The following is a 16,575-nucleotide window of genomic DNA, read 5'->3' as shown; positions in this document are numbered from 1 at the left end:
TTTTTCCCTCACAGGTAAAGTAGCTAGCTCTTCCTTTACATAATCACCATGGTAAAAATCACCCTAGTGACTTGTTTGTGTTCTGTGCCGAGAACTGTATGTCATGTAAGAAATCTCTACCTAAATAAAAATGCTCTGGAGACACTAAGATACAAATAAAAAAAATGGTTATGTCAACTTCTGTGTATCTTTTAAGCAAGAGAAATGTTACTTTTTACATTGCCTCGGTCTTTCTTTTAGTTGATTTAGCTGCCAGAATGCCCTCTAATCAGAACACTGCTGTTGTATGGTTTGACCTGCTGTGTTGATCGTAAGTGGTGCAATATATTTTAAGGTGGAATGAGCTGTGAACGTCTTAAATGAGGTTATGTGCTTTAAGGTACCAGTTGCTGCTCCGAGGCACATTAGAGTAATGAAATGAAAACTGACTTAATGGTTACAATAAAAAGAAATAAAATAGAGAGGTTTGGCCAGACAATTCCAGTTTGTATTCAAGTTTCTATTTTTTTTTAAATGGAACATGATCACAAAAATAACACTAGGTTAGGACCATAATGCTTTTTTACACCATGAAAATTTTGGTATTTGCTTTAAGTAACAAAAAAAATTCTTGAAGGGAATTATTTTTAGAGGCATTTATATTCAGCATTGGAAATAATTTTCATAACGTGGTCTTCAGTAAGGAAGCTGGGCCACATTTGCCTGTGAGATACTTTTGTCAATAATAAAGTAAAAATAATATAGACATTGGTGTAGACGTGGAAATATTTTGGTGAATTATAGGATACGTCTGTAATCTACAGGTTGTATCCAGTGGGGTTTACAGAAACTGGCCTGGGGAACAAGCCAACCCAGAATTCTCTTCTACAGCTGGTCAGAAAACAGTTTCCCCAGTGGTTAGGGCACTCACGTGGGAAGTGGGATAAAGGTGTTCAAGTCTGATTCAGAGTAGGAACCTACATCTCCCAGATGAGTGCCATGACTACCAGCCTGTAGAATTAGTGTTTTGCTCTCTGGCCCAATGAATATTATAAAGTGGGTCAGCTCCAACAGGAGCCATTGAGAGGGACCCACCCCAGACCAGCCAATGGCCTGGTAGTTAGGGTGCTGGCCTGGTAGTTAGGGTGCTCACCTGGGATGTGGGAGATGCAGGTTCAACAATTCTGTGCACTAAATCAGACTATTCTGGGCATGCTCTGCCCCCCGCTCCTGCCATCCATTTTGTCAAAAATTTCCAACCAACTCTATCCTCTTCCAATTTCATGGAGAGGCTTCCACCTCAGATAAAAGCTACACAATTATTTGACTACCAAAGCTTGTCCCTTCATAGGGGTCAAGTCACAGCCAGATCCATAGCTAGTGTAAGTCAACCTAGCCAATTTTGAAGTCAGTGAAGCTGTTTTGATTTGCACTAGCTGAGGATCAGGCCTATTGATTACATCCAACTGGCAACCTGGTTTATGGGAATGATGATCGGAGGGAATGCCTTACTATGGGGTGGGGACCTTTGAGTGACCCTTGTCATCTTATCAACCAGTCTCCATTATTACTGTCAAATACCCACTGTTATATGGAAATGTACAGTTCCAGCTAATTGATGTTTCTTATTCTAAACCAGGGTATATTCTAGAGTTGATAGGTGCAGAGAGTGTTTTAAAAAAAAAAAAAGACCTAAGGAACACTAGGCATCTTTAGGCAATAGGAATACAGCAGCTTCTTTCATGGACTCCAGTGTTGCCCATACATTCAAGAAATCGATAACCCTTTATTTACATTATTATGGAAAAAATGTGTAAAACAAGTTGCCAGGTATAGCAGTGCCTGCTAGGTGTGTGTTCCAATAGAGCAGTGGTTCCCAAACTTGTTCCGCCACTTGTGCAGGGAAAGCCCCTGGCGGGCCGGGCTGGTTTGTTTACCGGCCATGTCCGCAGGTTCGGCCGATCGCGGCTCCCAGTGGCCGCAGTTCGCTGCTCCAGGCCAATGGGAGCTGCTGGAAGCAGCGACCAGTACGTCCATCGGCCCGCGCCGCTTCCAGCAGCTCCCATTGGCCTGGAGCAGCGAACCGCGGCCACTGGGAACCACGATTGGCCGAACCTGTGGACACGGCAGATAAACAAACCGGCCTGGACCGCCAGGGGCTTTCCCTGAACAAGCGACGGAACAAGTTTGGGAACCACTGCAATAGGGACAGAAACTGAATAGCCCACATTTCTTGGAATCCTTCTCTTGCTAATCTGTCTTCCCCTTGAGAACCGAGGATTTGTGGCAGTTTCTTTCAAAAGTGATTTGATGTTTTCAGAAATTAACCCTATCCTGGTATCTATTACTAGCTTCCCTACTGAATGAAAAGCAAACCAGCCAAACCCCTCATTACCAGGCGTGAAGCACCTAACCTCTACAGCACTTCAGGCCTGGCATAATAAATACAAGATTTAAGGGGAGATGTTTAAAGGTGCAAATGTGAGTTAGATGCCAAACTCCCATAGACTTGCAATGGGAGTTGGCTGGCTAACTGCACTTTTTACCTTGGAGAATCTCCCTTATACATAATGACAACACTATACTCAGTTAAAGACTATTCCTGCTCTCACTAAAGTCACTGGCAAAACTCCCGCTGGCTTCTATGGGAGAAGGATTGGGCCCATCTCTTGCGCTATATGTTTGGCTTTTATGATGTACTATTTTTGTATGAATTTCTCAGTCATGACAAATGTCAGATAAATAATAATATATTCAATTCATACATTAAACCTTGGAATTTATTTCAGACTTGGATTAGGGTCATAACTAGCTCTGGACAGACCTTAGATTTGTCTCTACAGTCAAGGAATAAACGTCGGCAGCTAAGGTGGTTCAAGAAGGCTGCTGTCTTGTATGATAGAAACACCTTTCATTGGAATGTCTCCATACTGGAAACAAGTGACTGTAGACAAGAGGACAATGTGGATATGGACTTGAAAGAGAACTCAAACCATGTTGCTTAGCACATCAGTCTGAAAGCTCTCACTGAGCAAGAGACCTTTTCAAAATGTGCAAAACAATATATTTTAAAATAAAGTTTTTAATTAAAATTGGCATTTCTAAGCCTTTTGCTAGCAGCAGCAGCCCTGGAAAGAACCATTATTTGTAATGTCAAGTCACTGTGGGCCAAATTTATCATCCTTGCGCCTGTTTTAGATCAATCAAAATGACAGGTAGGCATTTTAAGCCACTTCATGACCTGCTAGATATTTGCATATGACTGCCACTGGAGAACAGCTAAAAATAAAATGTATGGGCAGCATTAAAGGTAAGTCAAAATGAGGCCAGATGACTTGAGCCCTGGACTCCCATGAAAGAGACCTGCATTCTATTCCCAGCTCTGCTGGGTGACCTTGGGCAAGTCAAGTCACTTCTCTGTGCCTCGGTTTCTCCATCTGTAAAATGGGGATAATGCAACTGACCCTCCTATGTAAAGTGTTTTGAAATATATGGATAAAAAGAACTAGGTTTTATTATGTGTATTATTGTAGCACCTAGTAACCCTAATCAGGGATTTGGACCCCATTGTGCTGGGTACTGTACAAACACAAAACAAAAAACAGTCCCTACCCTCAAAGAGCTTACAATCTAAATATAAGACAAGACACAGCAGATGGATACAGACAGACTGACAGGTGGAGTACAAGGAAGCAATGAGACGATATTGAGCAGCATAATAGGCAGTGGTCTCAGCACAACATGGTAGTGCCTATTCCATACTTGGCTATTATATGCATTTTAGTGTTGTATCCAAATAGAAATGTAGACAATAAGTGGAGCACCGTGGCTGTGAACTTCGCCCACAGTTCAAAAAAGCACATAAGCATCTGCCTTGATCAACTAAGGCTAAAAAAATGGCTTAATTTGGATCCATCTAACTATATTGCTAGTAGCTTTGATAAAGAGTTATTCCACATGTAGATGTGTTTAGGCATCTGACAGTGTTTTCAACAGGCTCTTATATTACAGTGGAAACATATAAATATGATGATGTACCTGGAGCTATGTCTAGGGCTGTGTCTGATAGTCAAATCAGAAACTTTGAAATGCAGATTCCTTATGGGAGTCTTAATGTAAAGGGCCATAAATTGGTCTCCACTTAGTAAAATTCCATGCAATATGCAAAGAGTTACGCATATAGCACCCTCTACATTTAGAAAAGAAGATGGGCCAATGCTCCATATTGAAACACCCCTACACTTGGGAGCAGTTTGAGTCCAGATCAAAATTTGCAGCTGGCCCTTAATTCTGAACTTGGCCAAACCAGAATCTTTGTAGCTCTGACCCACTTCTGGTGTGAATGTATATACATATATATGTGTGTGTGTGTTTATATATATATAAACACACACACACACACACAATGGCCCAGTTCTGCTTCCACTGAAGTAAGTGAGAGGTCTGCCATTGATTCCACTGGCAACAAGATCAGCCGCTAAATCACAAATAAATCAGTTCAAAATGTAAATATTTTGTTCTCCTGGACAATAGCTTGTTTATTTCAAGTAACAATATAATTCTCCCTGGGCTTAAGCCTAAGCCTGTTGAAGTCAATGGGAGTCTTTCCATTGACTTTAGTGGGCTTTGGATCAGGCCCAGTCTAAAGATCCATGGTGATTTTGTTTGTTTTCTTCAATGAAGAACAAAGTTGAGCTAGAATTGTCCATAGGCAAGGTTGAGGAACTAGACCTCCTGTTGAATCTACTTGTCTTTTTTTGAAGTCTGAACAACCATAAATGAAAATGTGAGTCATGCTGGCATATTAAATATTAAAATCAGTTTAAGATTTAATCCCAATTTATAGTGCAGCTTTGTCTAATTTACTGTATATTACACAATTTCCTTTACAGATAATTTTTAGTGCGCTATATAAATAATAAATCAGCTCTCATGATTCTCAATTGTTCTGCTATGGTTTTATATTAAACTTACATTTGTGATCATTTAAATATTGCTACGCCAATTTTTTTCTCTTAGTCAGCTTGCACATTTAATTCTCTTAATGTTATAGGGTTCTGTATGGAAAACTGTAGGTATCAGAAAATACTAAAGGTGTTTTTAGCAAGACAGGGATGACCTTATACTTTCAGGAATAAGAAAGCATAAACACAGGTACAGTAGGTTATGGAAGTTCATTCCTAATGAGTGAAAACATTTCCTATGTCCTGAGTTCTCTTTACACAATTTAGTGAAGATTTAGAATATTAGAGTCCAATCCTGCAAACAAATATGCGGGTGTTTCACTTTAAATCCTTGTGAAAGCATTTGCAGAATTGGGGCCTTGCTTTGCCTTACTTTCAGTGCTCCAGAGATTATGGGTATGGTTTTCAAAAGCACCTAAATCCCATTGAAAGATGATGGGACTTAGGGTCCTAAATCACTCAGGCTTTTCTGAAAATTTTACTCTGGTAATGTACCTCTATGCCTTGTGGGGCACTAGGAACAACTTGAAATCTGTCACCATTTTAAAGCTCACGACCCCCTCTGACTTGGTGTCCCCCATCTGGTGAAACTGCTGTGGTTCTGATTTATCTAGGGACTTCTGCCGTGTAATAGGGAGACAGAATCACGACAGTGTTGTACTGATAGCATGGAATGGTAGCAAAAGGGGACGGCTGATTAGAAGAGAAGTCAGAAAAAGATGGGGGGAACATGCATTAAAAACTTTAGCAAATATCATAGAAATATAGGACTGGAAGGGACCTCAGAAGTTCATATGGTCCATTCCCCAGTGCTGAGTCAGGACCAAGTAAACCCTGACAAGTGTTTGTCCAACCTGTTCTGAAAAACCTCCAGTGATGGAGATTCCACAACCTCCCTTGGAAGCCTAATCCAGATTTTATCTACCCCCATAATTAAAAAGTTTTTCCTAACCTCTAACCTAAATCTCCCTTGTTGCAGATTAAGCCCATTATTTCTTGTCCTACCTTCAGTGGACATGGAGAACAATTGATCACCATCCTCTTTATAACAGCCCTTAACACAGTTGAAGATTATCTTCTCCCCTTCATTCTTCTTTCCTCAAGACTAAATATTCCCAATTTTTTAAAATCTTTCATCTTGGTTTAGAAAACATAACCTCGTTATCATTTTTTTCTGGACACACTAGAGTAGAGAATACTACACAGGTTGCATATTGTCATTCCCCTCCCCCAAATCTCATAGACTTAAGCACCAGATTCTGATCTCAGTTATGATGGTAAAAATCTGGAGTAACTCAGGGGTCCACTTATGCAGATGCAATTACAGGAGTGGGGCCTAAATCAAAATGGTTTTATTTGTTGGACTTTCTCACGCCTCACCAGCCCCATTTTACTTTTTCCTGTTCACCAGAATGAATCAAGTCAGCTGTGAGAAATGCATGATGGCTAAGACTGAGTTCTCTGACTGGCTCCTACTTCAATATTTTTCAATATAAAATGCAGACATTCATCCCTTACTGTACATATGTGAAAATACTAGATGTGAAAGAAAGATTTTTTTCTGGACAACATTTGCCAATCAGCATTAAGTTTTCTTTGGTCAGTGTTGTCAGATGTTGGCTGTGTGTGTGTGTTATCTATGTGTGCCATCCCAGCTCTGCTCAGGTAGCTGGCACAGCAGATCTTGAGCGAACCGCCCAATGACCACAAGATCCGTTAAAGTACAAAGGCACTTGATTAGATTTATTGTCGATAAAGCATGGTATTGGTGCCTTATGCTTGCCACAAGTACACTCAATGCATGTATGCCCGTGACAATGGACACAGCTGAATTAGTGGCAGGACTTTCCACTATCCCCTCAGCTGGCCAAAGACATTCCCTCTGAGATACCTCTTTATACACCGATACAACAAGTTACATATTGCCCCTCTGACATATCTAGATGCCAGCCTCTAACGTTTCTGGGTGCCTTGTACATTACCTTGTACCTGATGGTTAGATCAAAACATCTCTATCCATCATGCTGTTATCCTGACCTTATCTTTAGGATGGGTCAGGGTATTCCTGTTATCTTTGGGGAATGTGTTGGTATCGAGGTGTTCTGGTACCACCCTTCTAGAATATGTTTGGTGTGTATTCTTGTGCCTAGAACTACTTGGAAATGTGTGTTTCTGCAATATCAGCCCTGTTCTTGCCAGATTCTATGAGCAGGGCCTGCTTCTTGCTCACAACTTGACTTTGCTTTATATCAGCAAAGCTTTGACCACTACTTTAGCCCAGGCCTCAGACCTCATACCAGGCCTCCGATGAAAGGCCTTATGTCCCAGGCTCTCTTTTTACTATAGTCAGGTGCTACCTTCAAACAGTTTTTCCAATGATGAAAATAAACTCACCTCTGAAGCTTATTTTATAGAGGACAAGAATCCAAATTCTACCATTTAATTCTTCATTTTTCTGAGTCTTATGGATTAATGGATAAGGAAGAGACCAGGGAAGATTCAACTAATCTCAATCCCAGCATGAAATGGACAGGGGAAAAGAAATGAGGAGAACAGGCACATACAAGAGAGAGGTTGCAACTTGAAAACAGTTAATTGAATATATAAAGAAAAATGATTGTCTTTAGGGCAGGAAAAAAAATCTTTAAAAACTTGCTTTTCTCCCAGATCAACTGAAGAACCTGAAAGCAAGTAGAAAAAAGCAGGATAATTAACAAAAAGGCTACAGCCTATGGGTGTCCTATAGAGCATAAACTTGAGACATAAAAGAAGCCAGCAAAGGATAATGATGTGTTTAAGGCTCAACATCTCGATATTTTTATTTTCTACTATTCTCCACTGAGCAGATTCCTCCGACACTATGCACATTACTATTTTATTTGAAGTACTGGTGCAACATAAATGTAAATTTGGGGGAGATGCTAAATATGAAATACTAGCTGTCCTGGTAAATTTCCCTTGTTCTAAGAAACTGAGCTTCCATAAACCTTTGTAAAATGGATAGCACTTGTGCTGTGATCTTGCAAGCTGGAGCCCTGGTCAAAATCCTGATCTACCTACAGGATTAGCACCTTAGGTTCTTGAGCTTTTTACCGAGCTCTGTGCAGTCACAGCCATAGATTCACGTAGAATTTAGCACAGTAGGTGTAATGGGCTGGTGGGGTGCTTAACTCATCTGAAAATCCAGCCCTTATTTAAGATGCCTACATAGGAGCTGCACTTTTTGAATATTTGGCCCTTAAGCACACCTCACCGGTTCCTTGCAGAACCAACATCCTTGTCTGTCTCATGTAGGGACTTGGTGGCGCATGGCTGTGTGTGTATATGTGGTGGCAGGTTCAAATCCTGCTTAATTTCTCACAGAAGTGGTGAACATTCTTTTTCAGTTATGGGCTTGATGCAGAGACTACAGTAACTCCTCACTTAAAGTCGTCCCGGTTAACGTTGTTTCATTGTTACATTGCTGATCAATTAGAGAACATGCTCGATTAAAGTTGCACAATACTCCCTTATAACATTGTTTAGCAGCTGTTCCTACTGCTTGCAGGAAGAGCAGCCCGTTGCAGCTAGCTGGTTGGGGTTTGGAATCAGGGTGGACCGTCAGCCCCCCTATCAGCTTCCTGGTCCCCTAACTTCCCTGTGTGGTAGCCACCCAGCAGGCTATCAATTGCTGGCAGTTTAGCTGTCCCTCCCCCCACTGCCATGTGCTGCTCCTGCCCTCTGCCTTGGAGCTGCTCCCCGGAGCCTCCTGCTTGCTGTGCAGAGGGGGGCTAATATCAGGGTGTCCCCGTCCCCCCTATTCCTGCACCCTGCTTACCCCATCCTCCATAGAGCGGGGGGAGGGGACACGACAGGGCTCAGGATGGAAGGAGCTTCCGGGCAGCAGCTGCCATCTCAACTTGCTGATCTACTTAAAAAGGCAGTGTACTTAGAGTGGGGTCGTGTACTTAAAGGGGCAATGCGTATCTTTCTCTCACATACAAGGTGTGTGTCTCTGTCTCTGTCTGCCAAGCTGTCTCCCCTCCCTCCATTCGTGCTGCCTTGTAGAGTGTGAGGCTACATTAACAACAATGAGTTAAGCCTTGAGGGCTCAGTCAACTGCTATTCATCATTTAGCAGTAAGGCATTTCCTGGGAAATATCCCACCTTCTGACTCCTCCACCTCAACCAAGCTTCACAATCATCATCACTGTGTACCACTATTAAATTGTTTGTTTAAAACTTATACTGTGTGTGTGTATATATATATATATATATATAATATAGTCTTTTGTCTGGTGAAAAAAATTTCCCTGGAACCTAACCCCCCCATTTACATTAATTCTTATGGGGAAATTGGATTCGCTTAACATCGTTTCACTTAAAGTCACATTTTTCAGGAACATAACTACAACGTTAAGCGAGGAGTTACTGTACTTAATGAGGTTCTTTGGCCAGTGTTATATAGGAGGAGGCAGTGGTGTTGGTCCCAGGATGTTCGAGAGACAAGTTGTTTGCTCTGTGTGCTGTCCCAGCTCTGCGCAGACAGTTGGCACAGCAGACTGAGCAAGTTGAGATGGTAGCTGCTGCCAGGAAGCTCCCTCCATCCTGAGCCCTGTCATGTCCCATTCCCCCCGCTCTATGGAAGATGGGGTAAGCGGGGTGTAGGAGCAGGGGGGAGGGGGACACCCTGACATTAGCCCCCCTCTTCCCCCGCTCCCCCCACGCACAGCAAGCAGGAGGCTCAGGGAGCAGCTCCAAGGCAGAGGGCAGGAGCAGCACATAGCAGTGTGGGGAGTGACAGCTAAACTGCCGGCAACTGATAGCCTGCTGGGCAACTGCCGCACAGGGAACTTAGGGGAACAGGAAGCTGATAGCGGGGCTGCCGGTCCACCCTTTGACCAAATTGCCCAATAACCACAGACTTGGTTTGTAATGAAGGTACTTGCTCAGGTTTATTGTCAACAAAGCACGGTCCTAATGTCCTGGCTCAGGTACACTAACACATGTATGCCCATTACAATGGACTAGCTCAGTTAATGGCAGGACTTTCCACTATCCCCTAGGCCAGCGAAAAATACTCCCTCTGAGATACCTCTTTATACACCGATACAAACAAATTACATATTGCCCTTGACGTGGCTAGATGCCACCCTCCGACATAGCAAACCACCACCCATTACCTTGTACCTGTTGGTTTGATCAAAACATCTCTATCCATCATGCTGTCATCCTGACCTTATCTTTAGGATGAGTCAGGGGGTTTCTGTCTTCTTTGGGGACTGTGTTGTTATCGAGTTGTTCTGGTACCACCCTTCTGGAATGCGTTTGTGTGTGCGTATTTGTGTGACTAGAACTACTTTGGAATGAACGTTTCTGCAATATCATCTCTGTTCTTGCCAGATTCTGTGAGCAGCCCGGCATCTAAGTCACAGCCTGTATTTGCTTTATATTAGCAAAGCTTTGACCACTACTTTAGCCCAGGCCTCAGACCTCATACTAGGCCTCTGATACAAGGGCTTATGTCTCAGGCTCTCTTCCTACTACAGAGGTAATATATTTTATTGGACCAACTTCTGTTGATGAGAGAGACAAGCTTTTGAGCTTAACCAGAGCTCTCCTCCTATATGGGAGGACAGAGTAGATGATAATAATGGTCCCATCTGGCATTACAAAGTATGAATCCTATCTACAGCTCTGCTTCTATATTCTATAAAATGTGAGTAGTTTATAGCCTTAAAAGAATGTGCTGAGTTCCCCAAACTCATTACATCTAGGATGCTATATTACATCCATTGACAATTAATTCTCTTATCTATCAGTTGGAATTTAACCAAGATCTAAGCAACAGCAACACCACCGCTATGAGGTAGTAACCCAATGAACCATCTACCTCTTTCAAAGAAATTACATGTTGCGAAATATTGTTGGATGAAAACACTAAAAGAAAAAGTGTTACAATTGAAAGGGAATTACATTCTCTCTTGATATTTGGTTCGTAGCAAAATTGCTTACCTCTCAAAGGCCCAAGAAAAGAAGAAAAATAATCCTCCATCAGTAATGAAGCACAGCAGCAGTCCAACGTGGTGAGTGGAAGGAAATTAAACTTAAGCAAACAGCAATTTCCTACAGTGCACCACAAAACCAATGATATGCCCGAGACACATGGATTGTGCCTGGGATACACAACTTGACACACTTAAAATCACCTTCACCGAACAAGGACAGTCCACCAGAGAAGTTGATCATGGAGCGGGCCACCCAAATACCCCGAGAGAACCTGCTTCAATATGGGGGGAAATATCTTCCCAGTGCATACACCTAGTTGTCACCAACCACCCCATACTGGAACACATATGAGGTGTCGTTAAACAATTACAACCCATACTCGATGGGGACCCTCATCCTGAAAGAAATCTTTCCTGAACCTGCTCTTCTGGCCTTCCAACAACCCCCCAACCTCTTCAAGCTCATCATCAGAAGAAAGCTCCTCACAAACCAGGACCCACAAGCTCAAAGTGGCACTAGACTCTGCCATAACAACAGAGGCAAAACCTACAGACATATTTCCACTGCTACGATGATCAATATCCTCCAAAACACAGCTTTCAAGATCCCTGGGTCCTACACATGCCAATCACAACATGTGGTGTACCCCATCCAGTGCACTAAATGCCCCAATAACAATTATGTGGGTGAAACAAGACAATCCCTGTGCTCGTTAACGAATTCACAGAAAAATGAAAAAAGATAAGGACACCATATCACACATGGGGGAATACTTTTCACAAAGTGATCACTCCATCTCTGAGTCTTCATCCTCAAAGGAAACCTGCACAACACCTCCAAAAGATAAGCCTGGGAGTTTAAATTCTTAACTTTGCTGGACACTAAAAATCATGGACTTAATAACGACACTGGACTTATGACTTCTTATCACACTCTATAACCCTCGAACCTCCCCCCTATTTTGTGTTATGACTGCAGAGGTGTTAACTGGCCACTTCACCTTGAATGGTCACTAACTACTTATGATAAATAAGTAGTATTTAGCTGTGACACGCTGAGTACCTTTCCCAGACCTGAAGAAGAGCTCTGTGTAAGATCAAAAATTCAGCTCTTTCACCAACAGAAATTGGTCGAAAAAAAATATTACCTCATCCACTTTGTCTCTCTAATATCCTGGGACCAACTTGGTTATAGTAACACTACAAACACTTTCTTACAGTGCCATGGTAGTTGGCTTCTACTGGATGTCAGTTTCACTTCAATTATCACTGACAGGGCTCCGGGTCTGTCACAGATTTCATGACTTTCTGTGACCTCCATGACTTCTGCAGCTGCCAGTGTGGTTGACCCCAGGGCCCTGGGGACAGCCACACAAGCCGCTGTTGGAGCAGCTCTGCAACCAGCCGCTTGGGCGGCCCCATAGCCAACCGCCCCTGGGGCCACCCAAGCAGCAGCCAGTGTGGCTGGCCTGAGGACTGGCTGAGCAGCGGTCCCAGGTGCGGCTGGAGCCGTGGTGGGTGGATGTCCCCGGGGGCAGCTGGAGCAGCCGCTGTTTGGCGACCCCCAGCAGCTAGTGCCACTGGCCACAGTGGCCCCCGGCAGCAGTCCCAGGGAAGGCTGGAGCAGTGGCGGGTGGTCAGCCCTGCCCCCCCCCCCAGCAGCATACCCCAGGGGTCCCCCAGAGCAGAAGCCCCCCAGCTAAGCTTTAGTTAGGGATATTTATAGTACAAGTCACAGACATGTCACGGGCCATGAATTTTTGTTTATTGCCCATGACTTGTCCATGATTTTTACTAAAAATACTCATGACTAAATTGTAGCCTTAACAAAGTGTCATGGAAACACTGACTGCAACCACAAACCAAAGGGATTATTGATGAGCTATGGTTTCTGTTGCAAACTTTGCTTTTGAATAGTTATTTTATTTCCTGCCCATTTTACGTTACATTAGAATGGAAATGGTGAATGTTTCCTGTTGTTTTGTGCTACCTCACATGCAGGGAGAGAGAGGAAGTCTTTCACCCATCTTGACCGTTCTGCCCTCTGCACAAGGGGCATGCAGAATTGCAGATTCTGGGCTGTTGATGAATGCAGAGTCTCCTCATCTTTCTGGCACCCCTTTAGGTGCAAGATAACGCAGGGATGGGGAGAAGTCAGGGGCCTGTCACCCCATACTGGGAAGCAGAGGAGCCGTAGAGAGAGTGTGTTAGTGGTGCTACAAGATGGTGCACTAGTTGTAACCCATTCTTTGTGGAACTCAGTGGCGACTGTACTACATATAGAGGTTGCTGAGCCTGTTAAACCTATAGTTTCCAGAGCTGGGTCTCTCAGCTAAAGGCATAGCACTGCGTGATTTTAAAGCGAGAGGGCCGAGGTTCAATCCTCTTTGCTGACCGTGTACACTTTTAGATACATGAGTATCCATGCGGCAGTTTAGCTGTGGCTAAATCATAAAATCTGATTTCTAGAGCACTCTTATGTTTAATGCAAGGGTCCCAAAGGAATTACTATACTGGATCAGAGCAGCAGCCCATCTAGTCACATACCAGCCAGGACCTGCTGTGTCAGAGGAAGGCGTAAGAAGCCCAGGATTCTGAACCGTATATCAACATTTTTTAAAGGCACCATGTTTGTTACACAGGCAAGCAGAGGTTGGTACATAACAATGCTGCATCCAGATTTCTTTAACCTTACATGTGTGTAGAATTTTATTGGAAATTATTGCTGTTGAGCAAATGATCATTACATTTAACATTAACATGTGTGCTCCTATGGGTTCTATATCCAATTGCTTTAACCACTCTGAGAGAAGTACAAATAGCCAGGGTAAACCCAAATCCTCCTTTTTGCAGAAACCAAGTTTTGCCAAAGGGCCAAAGCTCAGTGTAAAGGACTTTGGTTTTTGCCCCCTAATTAGCATAACCCCTACTGTGGGTGGAGACTAATCTGTAAATGCACTGGCCTCCATTTTGAATTCTCTCCTACAAACAAACACAGTTCATGCTATAGAAAAAGCCAGAAGGAGGTTAGTGTATCCAGAGAAAAGACAAAGGGAATAGAGGAAAAAAGAACAAATAGAGGGCAAGGTAAGACATGGTGAGTGGTAATACAGAGTGTGCATTCCTTATCCAGTCATTCTCAAATTGGAAAGGAATAAAAGGGAAAACAAACAAAAGTTCTATACCTTAGAGCTCTCTGGTGAAATGTATATAATTTCTAAGGGATTCTCATAGGTTTTCCCTTTACAGGGATTTTGTTACTCATATGCATCGTGGTAATTACATTTAAGGGCATATTTTCAGCCAGATTGAGAGACAGCCTCCTTTTTTGTGGGCATAAATCTGAGTACTTTTGTTCCATGTAAATTGATTTGTACCCATAATTAGATAGTACTGGACTCAGTTCAGCAGCATTTATGCCACTGTCTGAAGTGCTGCTAAATTTTCATGTTTGTAGTGATTACTGGATCCTACTACACCAGAACTAGGAAGTAAGCTAGGCTGGAGGAACTGGATTGTCTAGCCAACCCCTAATGAATGAGACAGGACATTGGAAGAAAGTTTCTGGGATTCTCCCCAACAAAACAATGGGATAAAAGTATGGGTGTAGGAAAAGGAATGTAATTATTCAGATAATTCAAATACATTTCCAGAGTTTTGGGTGATTATCCAAAACAGGTGAGGTCGGTCATCTCTAGTTTCCAGATTAATTTTCAAAGCATACTAGCATGGGACTAATGATAAAATGATTAGAGTGATTGGGGTGTTGTCTAGGATCATTTGGGAGACTAAGTCCATTCCCCATTTCATAAAGGCCATGCTTCAGCAAGTGCAAAAGTCTTCACAGTAATCAAAAGCTGACCATGCCTCTTCTGCAGAGAGCTGGGTATGTAAAAGAAATGGAGATCTTGATTACAAAGGCAAACAGAGGAGAGACGGAAAAGGCAGACATATATAACCCTGACTGGAAGCAAGAATTTCAGTTTCTAATCCTAACATATTGATTGTTCAACCAATAAATAGTTCTTTAAATTAGATACATATAAGTGTTTGGGATCCCTGTGGTACAATATCTAAAACAAGATGATTTAACTAAGTATTGATTATTTGGTGGTTATTACTGCACAATTGGAATATAATTGTGAACTATATCGAGGTTTACAGTGTGGAATGCACGTTAGTATTTCCATTTGTCACTATAGTTATTTTGTTACTAATCTGGATCTACACCAAAGTGAGTGTTTATTTTATTCATGTGATTTATTGGAATGAACGGGATCAGCCTTATTGGAAACCTTGATTCATGGGTAATTGAGGCAGTCTTGTACATAAATATACCAGGTAATCTACACATTCAGAAATAGCAAGGCCACCTCAGTCACTTTCTTTACTACTCAGGCGGTGGTTTTCACAGGCCTGACAAGCAACTCTGATTATGATTAGTATTTTGATATGAGGTAGCTAAGAAGAGCTCAGACACATCAAGAAGAAGTGCTGTCGCAGGAGTCATTTCTGAACAAATACCACCATATGGTGTCGTGGGGTGTAAAAGTAGTCCCCGAGTTTGTGGAGCTATGTAACAAGGACATAAGCTTTTGTAGCCATGACCCATGCTATGTCACTAGGATCAGGTGATAAAGTTCAATCTCTTCTCAGGACTTCTCTGTGACACAACTTTCTTATGGGGGCATGATGAGGCTGGAAGTGTCAGCTTTAGGATGTGAATGGTAAAACCGCAGTCTTGACCACCTGTGTCCATTAACGTCCCCATGGAACTTTTTTTTGTGACAGAAGTGGTTGCCTTTGCTCTACTGCAGAGGTGGCTGCCATTTCTATGACAGGTGAGTGAGTCCTTAGGAAAAATGGAACTAAATAAACATTAAGTGTGCTCCTTGTCATTCTTTCTATCTAGCCATCTGTCATAGGGTTCTGTATGCCCCCCGTCACCATAGTATCTGAGCACCTTCCGTGTAAAATTGATAGCAAAAGCAAAGTCTACAGTGGACTTCATGGGGTCTGTGGCATATCTACCTATTTGAAGTCAAAACTTGGCTTGGGGTAGGGTTTGGGGGGGGTTTGTTTGTTTTTGTTTGTTTGGGGTTTTTTTGCTTTAAAGGTATTAATTTCCTTGTTGTTGTTGTTTGTTGTTGAGGTTTAGGGATCAGAAGGGGGTTTCAGTGAGCCAGTCTCATGGTGGAAAGGGATTTGGGTGCTTAAACCAATGCCAATTTGGGGTATTACCCTCCCCGCCACCCCATGAACAACTTAAATCAACGCATACACAGATATGATGTTTTAAAGATTGTCTTTCCTTGTCACAGAAATGGAATTATTTCTTTAAATAATCAATCAGTGCTACAACTAATTACTATTTTTCTTTGTGAAAAGCTTTCCCACTTGGGAAAACAGTATCTATGGCAACATAACGTTAAACATAACAATATTTAAACACATATAGAGCCCAAATAAAACATGGATTGACACTTATTATGTAGGCGTGGTCTTTCCATAGCTTCTGAATGGAATACAGACATATTCTACAGTCTGTGAGTTGAACAAATATTTTAAATATTTGAATAAATTTTCATACAAGGTCCTTGAAGTTTGAATAATGACATTTCCATTCAGAATTAATCTGCGTGAAA

Source organism: Terrapene carolina, unplaced genomic scaffold, assembly GCF_002925995.2.
Source record: "Terrapene carolina triunguis isolate 2854851 unplaced genomic scaffold, T_m_triunguis-2.0 Scaffold130, whole genome shotgun sequence".
Taxonomy (NCBI): domain Eukaryota; kingdom Metazoa; phylum Chordata; order Testudines; family Emydidae; genus Terrapene; species Terrapene triunguis.
This window is presented reverse-complemented; position numbering follows the sequence as displayed.